The 20651-nt window shown below is 35.3% G+C and overlaps 1 protein-coding gene across 1 annotated transcript in view; it reads right to left on the bottom strand.

The window, feature by feature from the left end:
• Positions 1-20651, bottom strand: part of CSRNP3 (cysteine and serine rich nuclear protein 3) — a 208750-nt gene that overhangs the window by 161814 nt on the left and 26285 nt on the right. Inside the window, exon 5 of the mRNA XM_059167137.1 lies at positions 2191-2212. The gene's annotated coding sequence lies outside the window, so the exon portion shown is untranslated. The remainder of the gene's footprint in view (positions 1-2190; positions 2213-20651) is intronic.

Raw genomic sequence — 20651 nt, forward strand, 5'->3', positions numbered from 1 at the left:
CAACCCAAGGTGAACACCCCTAGCATACCCTGTTAAAGTTGTACTAAGGTTGGATCCCAGTCCTACGGATGGCCTTAGGAGTGTCAAGTGACATCTGGGATTGATTTGTGCATAAATATAACCATCCCAGGCACTAAGTGGAAGTTTATGGAAGACTAGGAACATGTACACTAAAGTAAATGCAACATGATTTGTCTTCATAAATGTTTGTGGTAGTCATCTAAAGAACCCTGGTTTATGATTATAAGTTCTATGAAAAATAATATTGACATAAACCTATGTTATCATTTAGGAATGTGTACCTAACATTCATGATTCATATCTACCTAACATTCATGATTCATATCTGATCTTTTCTAATATCTGGGATTCAATTAAGAGATTTTCTTTTTTTTCTTTTTTTTTTTTTTTTAAGATTTTATTTATTTATTTGACAGAGATCACAAGTAGGCAGAGAGGCAGGCAGAGAGAGAGAGAGAGAGAGAGAGAGGGAAGCAGGCTTCCTGCGGAGCAGGGAGCCGGATGCGGGGCTCGATCCCAGGACCCTGAGATCATGACCCGAGCCGAAGGCAGCAGCCCAAACCACTGAGCCACCCAGGCGCCCCACAATTAAGAGATTTTCTGAGACCTAGTTTTTCACTTTTAGAAATTTCTGCAATCTTGCAGAGCTAGAGGGAATGGTGAGCACCACCTCTCTTTGTGTCAGGTTCCTTAGTTTTCTGGTTGCCCGAGGACATTACTGCAAACCATCCTACCAATCCCAGCAGCCATATGTAGTGGCAAGGGTAAAAGCACTCTCCTGTGTTTGTCAACATTTTCTCTAAAGGGCATCTTTAGTAGGTCAGTGAGGCACAAAGCTCACATGTTGGTATGTTTCAATCAATAGTCATGGTAGACTTCACTGAGGTTACTGAAGGTCACATCTCAGTAGTAGCCTTAAGTGAGCTATCAGATCAGCTTGTATTATTTTTAATGGATGATTCATGGATTAACTACAAGGAAATATAACTTGCTTAAGACACTCTTATCTTGTTCCTCTCTTAAAAAAAAAAAAAAACAAACTTCCAAATGCCAAGTTTTTGAGAATAAACTTAACCCTCTCAGGGTCACAGAATTTGGACCCCCAAACCAACCATTTCGCATGTCTGAAAGCCTGCTTCATGGCAGTTTCAGTATGTCAAGAGGAAATGTCACTTTGTGAACACAAGTGAAGAAATGTGAATTTGCTCTTCCCTATTTCTAAGGTGACAATAAGACTTATAGGTTCAGTGCAATAGTTTAATTACATTTGCAACTGCATCTTAAAATATAGTATTGCATGATTAATACACCAGCAACCAGCAGAAGCATCATTCTCTCTGCAGGACTGCCTCTTCACACAAAGGGCTTAGGGTAGAAGAATCTAGCAAGACCAATCTGCTATGTAAAGTTTGAAGCTATCTTTCTAAAAGAACAAAACCCCATGGAGAGACACATTGATTCAACTTAGAATTCTTTAAGTAACAAGATCACTCTAATTTCGTGTCTTCATGAACACATGTTGAAGTATAGTTATTAAAACCCATGCAGCATCTACTCATTTACCAAACAACAAAAAGTGAATTTCTGTGTCTTCCTAACATGTGTTGAACTATAATAAGGTAGTATCACGTGTCCAAACAAGTTTCCTAAAATGATAACACTTAAGTCATTCCATTTCAGTAAAGTGGGTAAGAGTTATCAAAACAAATTAAATCAGTCCTAATTGGGCTGTTTATGTATCAGGTAGTAACCATGGGAAAAGATATAATGATAATTATGGGAAATTTGCAAAAATTATAAGAAAATCTAGGTAAAAATTTAGGTAAAAATATTAAAACCTAAAGAATTACATAGTTTTCCAGAAAATTTCCAATTAGTGAAATTGACCCAAAAAGACATACAAATTTGGTAAAACAGATTAAAAGAGATTAAAAAGGTGTTTCAGGCTCTATGATCACAGGGGCAGTTAGGGTCAACAGGTTATAGGGAAGCCTTAATGAACCTTTATAACAAAAGGTTGCAAGTTGCTTAGAGCATACACTCCACCACCAAAAGTGTTTCTCGACCTCTACATATTTTTCATTGCCCCCACTCATGTTCACACTTGCCACTCACCCAGTGTAGGGTCTGTTATTCAACATGGTAGACTATCCTTTCATATAGACTCACCTCCAGGACTTTTCTCTCTCCTCTTCGGACCAGCGTGATGGAAAAAAAAAAAAAAAATCACTTGGTTAAATTCAGCTCTCCTACTATGAAACTACCAGTAGTCACTGAACAGATTACTATGATTAGAGAAAATGTAGGATACTGCATCCCTGGAAAGACTATTGATATATGATCACAGACTTTAACCCAATGACACCACCAACAGAAGCACCTTTGCTTCTTTGCAACTCTCCAACATTTTTTCCCATCTCCCCCTCTCAGTTTATGATACTGCTTCTAAGAAAATTGGAAGAATGATTTAATTTCCTCTTCTTATCTATATCCTACATACTCTTGATATTTATACCCATATAGTAAGCCTTCAATCCTCTTATAATGGAGAAACTTCTCTCCCACCTAAGATCAATCCTTTCTCTTGGATTCTATTTCTTCTCACCAATTTTAGGTCTTTGCTGCTTCAGTTATTCCCTCATGCTCCTGCATCACCATTCCCCCTTCCCCCCTATTTCACTGGATTAGTCCCATCTGTCTGCAAACTTAACCAAAGAGGTGAAAGACCTGTAATCTGAAAACTATAAAACACTGATGAAAGAAACTGAAGATGATACATAGAAATGGAAAGACATTCCATGCTCATGGTTGGAAGAACAAATGCTGTTCAAGTGTATATACTACCCAAAGCAATCTACACATTTTATGCAATCCCTATCAAAATACGTACAGCATTTTTCACAGAACTGGAACAAGCAATCCTAAATGAGTATGGAACCGCTAAGACCCCAAATAGGCAAAAGCGATCTTGAAATTTAAAAAAAACAGAACTGGAGATATCACAATTCTGGACTCCATATTATGTTACAAAGCTGTAGTAATAAAAACAATATAGTACTGGCACAAGAACAGACATAGGTCGATGGAATAGAATAGAAAATCCACGGGGCACCTGGGTGGCTCAGTGGGTTAAGCTTCTGCCTTCTGCTCAGGTCATGATCTCATGATCTCAGGGTCCTGGGATCATGCCCCACATCAGGCTCTCTGCTCAGCAGGGAGCCTGTTTCCCCTTCTCTCTGCCTGCCTCTCTGCCTACTTGTGATCTACAAATAAATAAATAAATAAAATCTTTAAAAAAAAGAAAAGGAAAGAAAATCCAGAAATAAGCCCACAGTTATATGGTCAATTAATTTCAACAAAGGAGTAAAGGAATATACAATGGAAAAAAGAAGTCTCTTCAGCAAATGGTGCCGGGAAAACTAGACAGCTACAGGCAAAAGAAGGAAACAGTACTGCTTTTTTACAGTATACACACAAATAAACCCAAAATGGATTAAACACTTAACTGTGAGAACTGAAACTATAAAAATCCTAGAAGAGGGCACAGGCAGTAATTTCTCTGAGATCAGTTGCAGCACTATTTCTCTAATTACAAAGCTAAGAAAATAAAAAGCAAAAATAAAATGAGACTACATCAAAATAAAAAGCTTCTGTACAGCAAAGAAAACAATCGACAAAAGTAAAAGTCACCTTACCAAATGAGAGGAGATATTTGCAAATGACATATCCAAAAAAGGATTAGTATCCAAAATATATTTTAAAAACTGATAAAATCAACACCCAAAAAACAATCCGATTTAAAAATGGGCAGAAAACATGAACAGACATTTCTCCAAAGAAGATATCCAGAAGGTCGGCAGACACATGAAAGATGCTCAACATCATTCATCATCAGGGAAATGCAAATAAAAACCACAATGAGATATGACCTCATACTGTCAGAATGGCTAAAATCAAAATCACAGGGAACACATACACTGTTGGTGAGAAGGCAAAGTAGTATAGGCACCTTGGAAAACAGTATGGAGATTCCTCAGCAAGTTAAAAACAGAACTATCCTAAAAGCCAGTAATTGCACTACCCCCAAAATACAAAAACACTAATTCAAAGGTATATATACACCCCGATATTTATTGCAGCATTATTTACAATGACTAAATTAAAGAAGCAGTCAAAGTGTCCATCAAAAATGAATGAATAAAGAAAATGTAGTATATATACACTGTAGAATATGATTCAACCATAAAAAGGAATGAAATCTTGCCATTTACAACATGGATGGAATTAGAGAGTATTATGCTAAGTGAAATAAGTCAGTCAGAAAAAGACAAATACCAGATGTTTCACTCATATGAGGAATTTAAGAAACAAAACAAACGAGCAAAGGAAGAGGGAGAGAAAAGCCAGGAAACAGACTCTTGACTATAGAGAACAGATGGTTACCAAAAGAAAGGTAGGTGAGAGAGGAGTGAAATAGGTGGAGAGGACTCACAGTGCACTGACCTTGATGAGCACCGAGTAATGTATAGAATTGTTAAATCACTATATTGTACATCTGAAACTAATATTACACTGTATGTTACCTATTCTGGAATTAAAATTAAAAACTTAACTTAAAAAATCCCTTTACATCAGTTCCCCATCTCATCACTTTATTTCTCAATTCCATTTTATAGCAACTTCCCCAGAGACGTACTGAACACCTCCAAATTAGGCTTCATTTTTACAACTCCACCGAAGTAGCACTTCCCTTGGTCAGCAGTGAACTCAGATATTGACAAACCAAATGGTAAATTTTCTCTCAAGAGAGTTTGATTCAGATAATCACTTTTTTTTTTTTAACTTGGCTTCTAGGATACCATACACGAAGTAGGCTTATCTCCTACCTCATCCGCTGCCCCTTCTTAACCTCTTTGCCTAATTTCTTCTAATCTTCCTGACATTGAAATCCTTTAGTAGATTGAGATGTGATATTTCTTCTCTATTTGACTCTTTCTTACAAAAGCAGATCCAGTCCTATGTCTTTAAATACCACCATTTATTTATGAACCCCAATTTAGCTTTTAGCTTGAACCCCTTCACTGGGCTATAGATTCTGATATCCACAGTCTATTCCACAGCTCTGCTTGAATGGCTAACATGCTTTTGAAAGTTAACATGTTAATATAATAATAGTAATAATAATAATAAAAAGAAAGGAAGGAAGAAATAAAGGAAAGAATGAAGGAAGGAAAGATGGAAGGGAGAGAAAGAAAGAAAATAACATACTCCAGGCTTCCTCCTCCTACTCCAGTCTTTTCCAGTGCAGTAAATGACATCCGTGTTTACCCAGTGACTTATAATAAAAACATAGCTCCTAGAGAAATGGCTGATTCTAGACTCGGGCAAGGAAAACAAAAAATGAACTTGAAGCATCTTATGGTGATGGAAAGAAAGGAAGAGAAAGAAAAAACAGGCACAGGCATGTCAAAAAGATATAAGAATAAACCTGAAAGAACTTTTAATGACCAGAGTTGGAATAGTTTAAGCAAATAATAGTAATAAGAGTAATAATAATAATAATAATGACAGTATTAGATTATAACCAAGAAATAAAATAAATATCTATGAGTAATAAAAGAAATAAAAAGAATAGAATAAGAAATAAAATAAATATCTATGCTCATGTAAATAAATGACTAAATAAATAAGTAGGGGAGGAGGAACAAATCTTTCTTACAAGTATTCCAAAAAATAAGTAGATCCTTTTTCAGGAAGTGGAGTTTGATCCCCACTCCCACCTTAAGTGTGAGCTGTATTTAAATAAGTTGTTTCCAAAGAATAGAATATGGAAAAAGGAAAAAAAAACCACTAATGATAAATTGGAGAAACTTAGCACATATCATCTTAACCAAATGACAATCATTAATACCACCAGTGACACAGCACGTTAGTATCATCTAGTCCCTCATATATTTGGACAAGAAGAGCACTTCATTTTCTGTGACTTTCTTACTCCAGATCTACAACCTCCATGTAATGAGAAAACATCAGAGAAAACTAAAATTGCCAAACATTCTAACTATGCTCTTCAAAAAGTAATGGTCCTTAAAAAAAAAAAAAAAACAAGAGAAGACTGAAAAACTGAGGAAAATAAGGAGACATGATAACTAAATTCGACATGATATTCTTGAGTAGATCTTATTAGAAAAAGGATATCCATGAATAAATCTGAAAAGAATCTGTAGTTTAGTTAATATAATAATAAGTGGTAACAATGTTAATTTCTTTGTCTGGACAAATGTACCACGGTTACATAAGATGTTAATACTGGAGGAAGCTGAGCAAAGGGTTTAGGTAATTCTGTGCTATTTTTACAACTTTGCCGTGAAACTAAAATTATTCCAAAATATAAAGTTAGTTAAAAGCCTAAGAATTATTCATGTTTATCTGTTTTTCTTAAACCTCACATCTAAACATCAGCATCTCCCATTAGCTCTACGTTCAAGATTTATTGTGAATCTGAGCACTTGTCACCAAGTCCCACATCTCTCACTTCTACCACTCAACAACGGTTTCCCACCTGGTCAATGCCTTCTCCATTGATTCCCCATTGCCCATGCACACAAGGGTTAAGCTCTTTGCCAATGGTCTGCATCTGCATTTGCTCTTCATTCTTTCTAGAAGTCCCCTCTCACTCCAGATATTACATGGCCTAACCCTAACCCTACTATTAAGAATCTATCCTCAAAAAAGTTAAGCACTGGCAGCACCTGGGTGGTGCAGTTAGTTGGGCCTCTGACTCTTGATTTCAGCTCAGGTCTTGATCTTAGGGTGGTGTGATTGAGCCCGACCTTGGGCTCTAGCTTAGTATGGAGTCTGCTTGGGATTCTCTCCTCCTCCCTACCATAAATAAATAAATATATCTATATCTATATCTATATCTATATCTATATCTATACCTATATATATTAGAGAAACAAAAGTAAAGCATTGGAGGAACTGGGTGGCTCAGTCAGTTAAGCAACCAACTACTGATTTCAGTTCAGGTCATAATTTCAGGGTTGTGATATCGAGCCCCATGATGGCTCCATGCTGGGTGTGGAGACTGCTTGAGATTCTCTCTCCTCACTTCCCCTCTCTCTTTTCCAGTAAAGCACCAGTATATAAGGACTTTTTCAAATGAATATGCATTACAGCCTTGCTCATAGCTGCATAAAAACTAAGCTGAAACAAATGAACACTCGTAGGGGAAGGACTGAAAAAAAAATAGAATATATCCAATATTTTGCAATCATCAAAAAGAATAAAATAGAGCTATGGCAAAGACATTGGGGAATTTTCATAAGGTATTGTTCAATGAAAAGAGTCAGGATGAAGAAAAATGTATATAAGATGATCCACTTTTGACAAAAAAAAATCTTTTGTGACAGTATCTTTATGATTATTTGATACTGAAAAAAAAATGAAAGGATAACTAGGACAGTAAGAGTTACCTACAGGAGTTAGAAATATAGATGAAGAATGCACAGGAAGAAAAAGGAAAAAACAGGGTGCCTGGGTGGCTCAGTCAGTTAAGCATCTGCCTTTGGCTTAGGTCATGATCCCAGGGTCCTGGGATTGAGTCTCCTGCATTAGGCTCCTGCTTAGTGGGAGCCTGCTTCTCCCTCTCCCACTCCACCTGCTTGTGTTCCCTCTCTCTCTGTGTCTCTCTGTGTCAAATAAATTAATAAAATCTTTACAAAAAAAAAAAAAAAGAAAGAAAGAAAGAAAGAAAAGGGAAAGGGAGAAACCAAGCAAAATAAAAAGAAAGAAAAGAGAGAGGGAGGAAGGAGAGAGGGAAGGAAACAGGTAAGAAAAAGAAAGAGAGAGAGAGGGAGCTCAAAATAAGATTATAGTTTAGTTAAATTATTTGTGGATTATCTTGGAACCAGAAAATATCATGAAAATAATTCAACAGTAATCGATAAAACAATGTATAAAATTGAACATACACTAGGTACATGAATATTTAGAGCAACATAGGTTTTAATATAAAAAAAAATGAGAACTTAAAAAACAACTGGCAGGAAAAGGGAGGACTATATTGGGTAAACTTGTGCTGTGGAATAGTATGCAGAAAGAAAGAGAGAGAGGAAGAGAGGGCGGGAGGAAATTAAGTAAATTTTGTGAAACAATATGTATGACTTCACATAAAAATGCATGTGTGTCTGTTGAAAGAGAATTATTCAGAGATTCCATTTTGAAGCACAGAATGGTTTTTGGACATTGGGCCCCCAATTTCCTCAAGCAGAAACCAACTTTTAAATATAAAATTGATTGCAGGTCTCCTTAATCTAAGAGAGAAAATAGAGGATTGCTGCTAGAATCGATCAGGTTCCCAGGATATGCATAAATTCTTACAGATGGTCCCAGGAACTCAGCTAAACTGCAGCCTATGTTAGTCAGTGTACTTTCAGTGTACGGCAGAAAATAGAAACCAAACCTAAAAAAAGAAAAAGCAATATCCACGGACAGGAAGAAAAGAGGAAGAACTTTACAGAATGTGTTCACTCAACTTTTAGTTGTCAAAGCAGCCTGTGGTATCTGCTTTAATTTTTATAGTGGGCATTGTCCCTCATGGAAACCACACAGTAACTATCCCACAGGAGAGGAACACCCAAATAAATAGTTGAATAGTTGCTGGGCAGCCCTGACAACTGGCATTCTCTTGAAGAACAATGAGGAACAAATCAGAGACATTGTGTTATAAAGTATGTTCTGATCTTCTCTGCCGCAATAAGATATAAGGAGCCTTACAAATATGCCCCTGGTGGAAGTGTCCAGCGCCTACTATTTCATAAATGCTGATGTACTTTCTTCAGATTTCAGAAACATTGCATGTTGTGGCAGGCAGAATTGGGGTGTAAACGATTATGTAATTAACTTGGTCACAAATTGGTCCACTTGTAACACCGTGTTGCTACACATTGTGCCAATGTTGAGTATGAAGTATGGATAAAGGAAAGAGGGATTCATTCTGGATATTATCTGAGGGAATTTGGTTATAGAAGTCTGTTGTTGGACTTCTTGATAGATGAATATAATAAAGTGACTTTACCAGAAGGTGAATATGAATGAACCCTGAATGAAGATTTAAAAAAAAAAAATGAGTAGGGAAATGCTGATTCAATACAGCTGAAGGGAGAAATGTAAGTGGCATAATAATGTAATATAAAGTGCTTAGGCTCTCGAGGATCAAAAACACAGACATTAACATGTTGCTGATGCTCTCATCTTACTTTATGACTTTGGGCAATTTACTTAACATCAGTTTCTTCATCTGTTAAATGGGCATATAGACTCTGATTTCATATTTTTCAGGAAAGATAAATAAGGCATTTAAAACAACATGTGAGGGATGCCTAGGTGGCTCAGTCATTAAGTGCCTTTGGCTCAGGTCATGATCACAGTATTCCTGGGATCAAGCCCCACATCAGACTCCCTCCTCAGCAGGAAGCCGGTTTCTCTTTCTTCTACTCTCCTTGCTGGTGTCCATGCTCTCGCTATCTCTCTCTGTCAAATAAATAAACGAAATTTTAAAAAATTATAATAATAATAAATAAATAAAACAACAGGTGACTAATAGCAGACCTTTAACACATTAGGTCTCTTAATTAATTTTAAAAAGGGTAATCTTGACTGACTAATCTTGTTTTTATCTTGTTTTCCTTTCCCATATTTTTCTCATTTATTTTATATTTATTCTTATTATTTTATAAGCAAAAGAGCAGAATTTTGATAGACTATTTATAAATTTAAAAAACAATTGACAGGGACGCCTGGGTGGCTCAGTTGGTTAAGCAGCTGCCTTCGGCTCAGGTCATGATCCCAGCGTCCTGGGATCGAGTCCCACATCGGGCGCCTTGCTCGGCAGGGAGCCTGCTTCTCCCTCTGCCTCTGCCTGCCATTCTGTCTGCCTGTGCTCGCTCTCTCTCCCTCTCTCTCTGATAAATAAATAAAATCTAAAAAAAAAAAAAAAGCAATTGACATATTTCCACTATTCACAATTTATTTGTATAGTGCTGTTTAAACAAAAGCGATTTAGATCTTCATGTTTATTCACTATGGTGTCAAAATGAATTACTAGTATGATAGCCATTATTACTGGTGGCCCAACATATTTTTCTTTCTTCTATTTTTTTTCTCTCTTAACATACTCTACATCTCCTTTCTTATTACCACAAGAGTGGATAAATGAATAAGATCTAGCCAAACAAAGAACCTCATTCCTTGGCCACAGTGATTGGTTCAGTGAAGGGCATGTGACCCAGGCTAGAGTTATCAGGCAGGGTCCAGTTCAGAAAACAGGCAATGCTAGATGGTTCAATGGAAGGAATTTCAGATGGTGAACTGGTTATAATAATTTTCTAAGAGTTGAGATGCCAGACAAAACAGAAAACAAAGGTAGCACTCAAAACCTAGTGCTCCTCAATCAAGTGGGAAATAGAAATTAATGGGTTTTGCTTCACAGAATAGAAATCCTTAGAAACCTAAAGGTGGTTAGCAGTTTGTTTGCTTTGAGTACCTAGAACAAAGAGTCAGATCTCACTTGCCAATAAGTAATTTTGTTTGAAGAACTTAAAACAACCCCCATCTTCCCCAAAACATATTTCCATTCAGTGATGCATCTTCTTCTAGGTCAAAGTTTCCTAGAGATCAGAGCTGATCTTTCTCCATTCTACATAATTTTCAGATAAAGATGGTATTTCTCAGGATGGTTTCATGTCTATTAGTCTCATTTATTCATCTAGTGAGAATATTCCCCAGGGCAAGAGCACGCTTTTACTCTGCCTACTCTCCAGCATAGTGTTCTACACATAGTGATCTCCATTGATTCTCTTAGGAACAGAATCTTAATAGACTCTTGGTATATGGGAAGAATTTATACCCCTTCAGTCTTAGAGGTACCAGGGGCAGGAACACCAGAGGTTCAGCATTTAACAAAGCTAATTTTTGTGGCAATCAGCATAGGTGGGTTAAACTTGACCAGAGTCTCAATTTCTATCACTTTCAGTTGTATTTCATTTTATTTTCACGAGTATTAATGTAAAGAAGGACTGAAGAACCACTTGTCTTTAATGTAGAAAGTTCTTCAAAAATTGAGGATATTGAAACAAAGTATCTATTACGTGGTATGGAAACAAAATGATTGGTTTTTTTTTTTTTATGGACTTTAGAACATACATCAGAGTGTAGTGGTTAACAATACTGTCTCTGGCATTTGAGCTTGTTTTAATTCCAGCGGCAGCATGTACAAACTGTGTGAATTTAGGCATGTTTATGCCACTTCTTCTCCGTTTCCTCATCCATAACATGGAAATTCCACCAAGATCACCACCTTCACTCATTTCATAGATTGTCTTGTGGGGACTAAATGAGATAGTGATTCAAAGGCATTCAAAATTGAAATGAAATTTTTGTGAATGGCATATGATAGGAATCCAGTTTTGCTCTTTCATATGTGAATATCCAGTTTTTATAACACCATTGATTAAAGAGACTAACTTTTCTCAACTGCATATTTTGGCTCCCTTGTGAATCATTGGTTGGCTATATATACATGAGTTTATGTTGGGGGTCTCCATTCTGTTTCACTGATCCATGTATCTGTTTTTATGTCAGTATCATTTTGCTTTAATTACTACAGTTTTATAATATAGTTTGAAATCAGGAAGAGTGTTGCCTTCAGCTTTGTTCTTTCTTAATGAAACACATTTTAAAGTGAATTTTAAATTAACCTTGACCATTTCTAAGGGTTCTTTATTATATATACATTGCCAGACTAAATTTGATCCTCATGTGGGATTAAAGATTTTATTTATTTTTATTTTTATGAGAGAGAGAGAGAACAAGTGTGCACATTCATGAGCAGGGAAGAAGGGTAGAGGGAGAAGCAGACTACCCACTGAGCAGGGAGCCTGATGCAGGACTGGATTCCAGAGCCCTGGGATCATGACCTGAGCAGAAGGCAGACACTTAACCAACTGAGCCATGCAGGTGCCCTTCCTCATGTGAGATTAAGTTACCTTATTATGTAAAAGAGTCAAAGGTAATAATAGTTTTATATTTGGAAAAATATTTTTCAGTTTATAATATTAACAGGTCATAGAAAAAATGGGATTGTTTTGATATGAACTAATGAGGAATATGATGTAACTTCATAGTACTTATTAATTAAAAACTCTTAATGGAAGCATACCTCCTTCATATAGGATAAAGAATATCCTATGGCTAAATAAAGATATAACCTGGTAACATTTCCATTAAAAAAAGAAAAACAATGTCTTTTTAGTAACAACAATAATCTGTTACAACATATATAAAAAGTCTCATTCATAATAGGGTCAAAAAACTTTGGGGATTCAGCACGGAAAATGCACAGCAAGAAGAAAAGCACAAAACTCTACTGTAGGCAAAATAAATATGAAAGGATATCTGGCATTCCATTTTTTTTTTTAAAGACTTTATTTATTATTTATTTGACAGGCAGAGAACACAAGTAGCAGAGAGGCAAGCAGAGAGAGAAAGAGGTGGAAGCAGGCTCCCTGCCAAGCAGAAAGCCCAATTGCGGGCTCGATCCCAGGACCCCGGGATCATGACCTGAGCTGAAGGCAGAGGCTTTAACCCACTGAGCCACCCAGGCACCCTGATATCTGGCATTCCTAAAATAGAAAAGCAATATGGCAAAGACACCAACCTTCCTTGTGAACCAAATTAACCAATAAATTTAATGCAATTTCCATGACATAGCAATGGTTTGTTTGGTAACTTGACAATATTCTTTTAAAATTCAAATAATGTTCATGTGAAATAGCTTATAGAGCCTTTAAAGAGTATGGTAGTATGTGGTGTTTCTGTCTAGTTAAGGAAAATTGTGAACTCTTATGTGAGATAGTAAAACTTAATATAGAGTCATAACATAACACTATTGTTGGTTTTGGAATAACCATCCAGATCATGAAACAGAAAGGAGACCACAGACACTAGTCCTATTGTATTTAAGCATCTGGTTCAAGAAAAGAATATACTTTCATATTAATAGAAACCATATTATTCAGTATATGATTTTTGGAAAACTGGAAAGTTAGCTATTTCACACAATATGCCAACAATTTTCAACTGGTCTGAAGATTTAAATATATAATAGAAAGTTACAAAAGTTCTAGAAGAAATTATTTGTATACAATTAATCTTGGGAGCAGAGAAGTTCCACCTAAGTATTTCCTAAAAGCCAAATCTGTGATATATTTGACCACATAAATATATTTCTATGCAAACATAGGGTGAAAAGATAAATGGCAAAATAGGAAAGACATTATTGCATATGTGTTAATCAAATAATCCTTAATATTATAAAACAATGAAAGAGAAATCATGATCATAATAAAATAATAGAACATTTATATACACAGAAAAAAAGCAAATAAATAAATATATAAATAGTCGGCTTCCAGTATTCAGAGAAATTCGAGTTAAAACACCAGTAGAATCAGTTCTTACCTACCAGATTGGCCAAGGGGTGTATGTGGGCCCAACTGGCAAGACGTTGGGGCAATAGGCACTCAATTACTTAAAATAGGCACATAAATTGGCAAAGTTTTCTGGAGGGCAATTAAAATTATATTCTTTGAACTATGATTTCCATTTTTAAGGATTTATTCTAAGATTTATCTACAAGCATGTCATGACAGTAATAATCATATTAGTGAAAAATCTAGAAAACGATCATAATGAATGAACACAAGTCTTATTAAGCTAAAAATGTATGAAAATAAATTGAGAAAATATATAGATATTGTGAAAATTGAGAAATAAGTAAGTAACAAAACTTACTATCCATAATTTTAATATCCAGAGAAAATGTCTCTTAAGGTTTTCTATATTTCTACAGAAAATATTTCTCTTTTTACCTCTAGATCTTATTTTATACATATCTCATACAGATTTAAGAGGTTTTATAAATAGGAGTAGAAATGTAATGGAGGTTTTATAAATGGGAGGAAAATATAATTTTGCAAACTTCTTTATTAATGTGAATATATTTTTATGTTAAAAGATACATCCATTCAACTGTTTTTATTGGCCACATAGTAATTGACTATATGGGTTTCCACAGATTATTTAACCAATTGTGTGGTATATAGGTTCTATATAATTTTTCACCATAAGAATAAATACTGCAAAAACCATTGTTAAAGCTAAAATTTTTATACATTCAGCTTTTTTTTAAAAAAAAGATTTTATTTATATATTTGAAAGGGAGAGAGAAATCACAAGTAGGCAGAGAAGCAGGCAGAGAGATTGGGGGAAGCAGGCTCCATGCTGAGCAGAGAGCCCGATGTGGGGCTTAATCCCAGGACCAGGAGATCATTACCTGAGCCGAAGGCAAAGGCTTAACCCACTGAGCCACCCAGGCGCCCCTACATTCAACTTTTGAAAGTGAGAAGTAAATGTTAAACATATTGATTCAAAGTATTTCAATGTTCTAATCTTAGAATATTCTGATTTAATGAATAAGCTTAAAGGTTGGTAAAGCTATGTAGAGAGGTTGGAGAGGGATTTCACTTATACTGGCAAAATTGTGTGCATAAATTGGAAATTTTATGAACATTTGATAGAAATTGTCTTTTCCTATGAGTTTGCACCTGTTGAAGTTCACCCCAATTGTATCCAAAATTCTTAATTTCTCTAAAATTAGTTAACTTATTTCAATTGTCTCATGTCATGTTTAAAATGACAAATCATTTAATCAATTAAGCATTTCCTTTTTCAAAAAAAGACGTGAACATGGCAATTGAAAATAAATTTATTTAAGACCTAACATCAGAATGAAATAAAATAATTTGTTTAAACATCTAGTACAATGCCTGGCAAATTATATATGTTCAATAAAGCTTGTTGTGATTATTACCATTAAGTAATGTGGGGCAAATATGGGGTGCAGCTCTTATCCTCAAAGAGTTTACAGAGTTACAATGATTAATTTCAACCATTTTTCATATTCGGGCTAAAAGCTAGTGAATGCCAAAAGAAAAAAGTTATTTGAAATATAACAGTATTTATTTAAGCTGCATTTATCCCTTTTGGATTCCATTCATTTTTTAATTTTTCATCAAAACTTTTATTACGTCAGGGGGAATTTCTAAGTATATATGCTTCTTTATTAGTGCCCATAAATTACTTAAGTTTACTTAGATTTTCTTTTCCAGCCTCTCTAGCTTTATGCATATTTTTTAAAAAATCTAGGACAAATGTAAAATATATATGTCCTAATGTAGCCATGATCTAATTAGCATAACAGTTAATTTTAGGATTGATTAATAACCATGATAACTGTCAGCCTAATGATCATTATTTTGGTAAGTAAAAAATTCTTTCTTTTTAAAAGATTTATTTATTTATTTGTTTATTTATTTATTTATTTATTTGACAGAGAGAGATTACAAGTAGGTAGAGAGGCAGGCAGAGAGAGGAGGAAGCAGGCTCCCTGCTGAGCAGAGAGCACGATCTGGGGCTTGATCCCAAGACCCTGAGATCAGGATCTGAGCCGAAGGGAGAGTCTTTAACCCACTGAGCCACCCAGGCGCCCCATGTTAAGTAAAAAATTCTTAAAATGTGTGTATGTGTGTATGTATCTGAAAATATAGAGAGAGGTATTTATAATAGGTACTACTTTCTCCAAGCTAAAATGGCAGTTGTCATAGAAACAGCAAACAGCAGAAAGTCAGATCTGACATAACAAGAAAACAGTGGACAAAATCTTTGGAGAAATTGTGAAATAGGATGGCTATATTAAAAAAATTAACCATATTTAAAATTAATAGTCATCATTTCTTCCAAACCAAGTTTCTCAGGGATGGAATTAAGTATTGCACACCCTAGCATTGTTAAGATTTAAAGGATACATGTTTTTTCAAATGTAGACATTGTAACCATTAGAGGAATTTTAAGATAAAATATATCAAGTATTCTTTGTGAATATTTAAAAACAATTTTATTAATAAGATATTTACATTTTTAATCTTAAAAGATATATCCATTACCATGATCATGCAATCATTGTGTAAAAATGTGTTGCCTTACATGCAATTCAGGTCTTCACAATACCACAACTAATGGGACTCAATGTTGCATTTCATCCAGAAATATCTAGTGCTTTTAGCACTCTGTCTAGCAATCTTCCCTAGCTTTCATGTTGCTTTGTAAATTGTTTTAATAGAGTTTGCTTTTTTGGTCACGCTAATTAAGACCACTGCAGCTATCCATTAAGAATCTTAAAGTGATTTAATAGTTCATTATGTAAATCAAGTTTCATAACATTTCTTTCAAAGTCCTAGAATTCTAAATTACATAAGTCAATCTTTATTACTCTTCTATTTATTATATTTCTGAGATAAGATAAAACCAAATACAACAAACTGAGCTTCCATTTCAATTTTAATTCACAATACTTTTCTACTTAAACATTAAATATTTATTACTTTTAAAAATGCTTTTCTAGTTTTTTGTGTTGACCTTTGAAAATCAAATATTTGTCTTCTGCTATACTTATTATGATTGCTCATTCTTCATTACATATAAAAACTATACTCTTAACCTTAATCCCACTGTCAAATGAATTCAGTAAACTTGAGATATATAACAATTCTATTTCATGCCAGATCACTGTAGCTGAACATATAAGACATATGCTACAACAATTCTGTGGCCCTAAAACATTCCCAGTTTACTCCCAAATTCCTCAGACAAAAAAAGGGAACATTTTCAGAGTACAAACATGTACTTTCCAGAGTGAAATGGTTAAATATCACAGCCAATTCAGAAATAGCACCAACTGGCTCTTTTTTTTTTTTTTTTTAAAGTAAGACCAGATTTAATTCTATTCTGTATTCACATGCACACAAATATACTTCCCTCGAGCTGTCAGAAAGCATCAGATTGCCTAATCTGCATGATGAATTTTAAAATCTTCTGAGAAACACAAGGACCATTTGCTTCAGGCACAGTGATTTCATCATCACCATCATAAACAAGCATAAAGCCAGTCAACCTTTGGTATTCAAGCCAAAGCCAAAAGATTATGGGGCTTTGAAAACAGTTAGTAGAATTTGAATCACCTCAATTTCACTTGGATCCATTTTTTTTTTTTTTCACTTGGATCCATTTTTGAAGTCATGATATTTTGCAGTTAGGCAATCATCTATTGCCTGTGACTATTCCTAGGTTACCCCCATAAGGATGTGATTCTTATCAAGAGGTTCATAAAACATGAAAATTCTCTATGAAATATTTGTAAAGAAATTACATCAACAGATGAAAATATTCTGATCACTAATGTGAAGATAGTATCTTCAAAATTTAATAGCAACTCTATTATACTCTTATGAAATACAGCTACCCCATCAATTCTATCTATAGACATCCTGATTAAATAATGGATGTGGAAAATTGGAAGATTTGCTATGATATATTTTGGATCCCATCCTAGGGCTTTATCACTTCTATACTGTGAGAAATAGTACCATTAACCCCACGAAGAATTACCTTTACATTCTGTTTTTTCATGGTTGCTAACTGAGAGTTAAAACCACAAGCAGTAAGCATTGTTTTTCTAGATTCACTATGACAGTAATATATAAAAACGTATTTGAAATTCAGACCAATTGTGCTTTTAAGTTTAAAGCCAAATTTAAGTTTTTCAGGGCTTAAAACAAACAAGCAAATATAAAAGCCAATTCTGTACCTAGGCAGCAAAATGGAATATAATTACTGCATTCAGCCAGAAGCTGTGACTAAGTGAGTCTAATCGAAATGGGTTTCTGAAGTCTTGAATTATTGAACAAGTAATGTAGGGTCCTGGAGTTCAAGGGATGAAAAGATACCATTATCTTTTTTTTTTTTTTCCCTGGGGAGTCCAGGCTGCCCATTCACCCCTCTGGCAAAAGTGGAGTGTACAAAGGTTTTACTTTTAAGGTAAATGAAATAACCCTCTATTTGCTAGCTGCTGTTAAAGATGCACACTGCATACTTCATCTCATCTTCTTTTCATTGTTGCATTTTCACATTATCACAAGTAGCATTATGTTACCAAGACAAACCAATTTCCTTCACGGAAATGTAAAACAACATGTTTGCTCTAAGATATTTCCATCAATGTCAGTGACATACAAGGGAAGTCTCAACAGTCTGCCCTGTCACTTACAGAAAAGGGGAAGGGAAAGTGCTCATTCCCACTCAAATTGAATTCTCTGTCCACTATTTCTTTCGCTCATTGAATTTATTCATAAAACTTGTCAATGACACTATATTACAGCCAAGAGATACTAGCACTTTCACTAGAAACCAACTGAAAAGGGAAAAAAAAAAAGACAAATGAAATGCCAATTGCCCTTTCACCAAAAGACTCATTCCATTTCTAAGAGGAGCTGGCACAAAAGCTAAACCAATCTCTCTCTCTTGGTGATTTGGATCCCACTTAGTACTCAGTGATATAACAGACCCACCAGAGAGCAGCATCATCAGTCTCACAGAAAGGTAGACCCTAAGGTTCTACAATAAAGTCCTCTGCTAATAGCTGACATGTGGATTCTTCTCTAGTTACTCTCACTGGGCCTTAATCTCCACATCTGTAAAAATAAGAAATAGTCTAGATGTTCTCAAAGGTCCTACTAGACCTAACATTCTTCGAATGCAAAATGACGTTGATTCCTTACTGTTTTTATCTTATTCCATTACATTGTGTCGGATCCTCTCAAAAGAAATTAAAATGGGCTTTCTTCCTTCACTTGCCCAATTTTATGAAATACCAGTAAGCTTTATATTGATGATTAAACTAAGAATCTCACAATCTCACAATAGCAGGAAACCATCCATAGGTCACATTTTCCACCCATTCTTTCTTACCCTCCTCCCTACTATTGATCTCAAGTCATGGTTCTGATCACGCATTCAATTATAAGTTGTCCAATGATGCACACCATCCCCTTCATCAGCAAACATTTCCCTCAAAACCCTCGAAGATTCACTAAGAAGAGTACATTAGCAACAGTGCTCAAGATAGTTAATGAAACTTTTTTTTCCTCTTTTTTTTATGATTTTTTATTTTTTATAAACATATATTTTTATCCCCAGGGGTACAGGTCTGTGAATCACCAGGTTTACATACTTCACAGCACTCACCAAAGCACATACCCTCCCCAATGTCCATAATCCCACCCCCTTCTCCCAAACACCCTCCCCCCAGCAACCCTCAGTTTGTTTTGTGAGATTAAGAGTCACTTATGGTTTGTCTCCCTCCCAATCCCATCTTGTTTCTAGTTAATGAAACTTTTGAAGCTACTTTCATCATCAACCTGACTTCTCCTGGAGCCTTCTCCTCCACAGACTTTCACAATGGAGATGAATGAGAAAACTGGTGAACAGATGTCCAAATAGTTTATTTTTCCAAATAAAACCACTCTCCTCTCAAACTTTTCCCTTTCTGAGATGCTCAGGTGCTCATAACAAGCGCCTGACCTATAATTTTTCAAACTCCTCAAAGCCACCAGAACATCACTTTCATCTGGAAAGCATCTTGAGCCACAATTGGAAGATCTGATGGTGTTTAAATGAACATTATAGGTACTTCGTGAACTCACAAGCTATAGAAATCAATAGATATCTTGCATAGAGTGTCCTACAATTGACTTTTCCAGGAGAGAGTCAATTTGTAACTTTAGGAGAGACATAGACACCAGGCAGGTTGAAAGCATACTGAAGGTTTAAAAAAGCAACAACACATGCATGTGGAAATTGCTGCCCTGGTGAGGTGGTATCTCAAAGAAAGAGAGTCTAGACTGATGATGTTTTTCAGGAGTGGCTAAAGGGAAAAAGTAAAAAAAAATTCCAGGCAGCTCCTGCAGTGTTCTGGGGCTTAGAGAAGGAAAATTTTCCAAGGTACACATGCAGGGTATTCAATAGCATTCTTGAGGGTCTTGAATTTAAATATAGAGTAAGGATAAAGATGGCCAGTAGATTTGTCCTCTCTGGCTTTTAAAAACTGTCTGAAATTGTAAAAATCATGTATTGCCTACTTGAAATTTGCTAAGACATTAGATCTCAAGTGTTCACCATTAACAACGAAAACTAACTACGTGAGGTAATGGGAATATTAATTAGCTTGATGGTGCTGATTATTTCACAATGCATACATGCATACATGTAACATAGTACATAATACATACATGTAACATTTCACAATGCATACATGTAACAGTATCATATTATACACCTTAAATATGTACCGTGTTTATTGTTGAGGAAGGTAACTATTACAAAAAAGAAAAAAATTATCTAATTTTAATCTAATCACTCAATAAAGAAGTCTAAGCATCATTCGATGCTTAATATTCTTCAGCACTCTGGGTGACAGCAAGGTGTGTGCCCTCCACAGGGCGACAGTCGCTCAGAGGAAGGACGTGAAAGGTTTATTTACAGATAAATCTCAAACAAGCCTACCCCTAGACCCACTGACTCACAATAACCTTTCTGGGTAACTAGAGAATCCCATTCTCAAAAGAGCTCTTGCTTTCTCCCTTCTCCCAAGTGTTCCTTTATCTCCTCCTCACTTT

This window comes from Mustela lutreola, chromosome 3 (assembly GCF_030435805.1).
Source record: "Mustela lutreola isolate mMusLut2 chromosome 3, mMusLut2.pri, whole genome shotgun sequence".
In the NCBI taxonomy this organism is placed as follows: Eukaryota; Metazoa; Chordata; class Mammalia; order Carnivora; family Mustelidae; genus Mustela; species Mustela lutreola.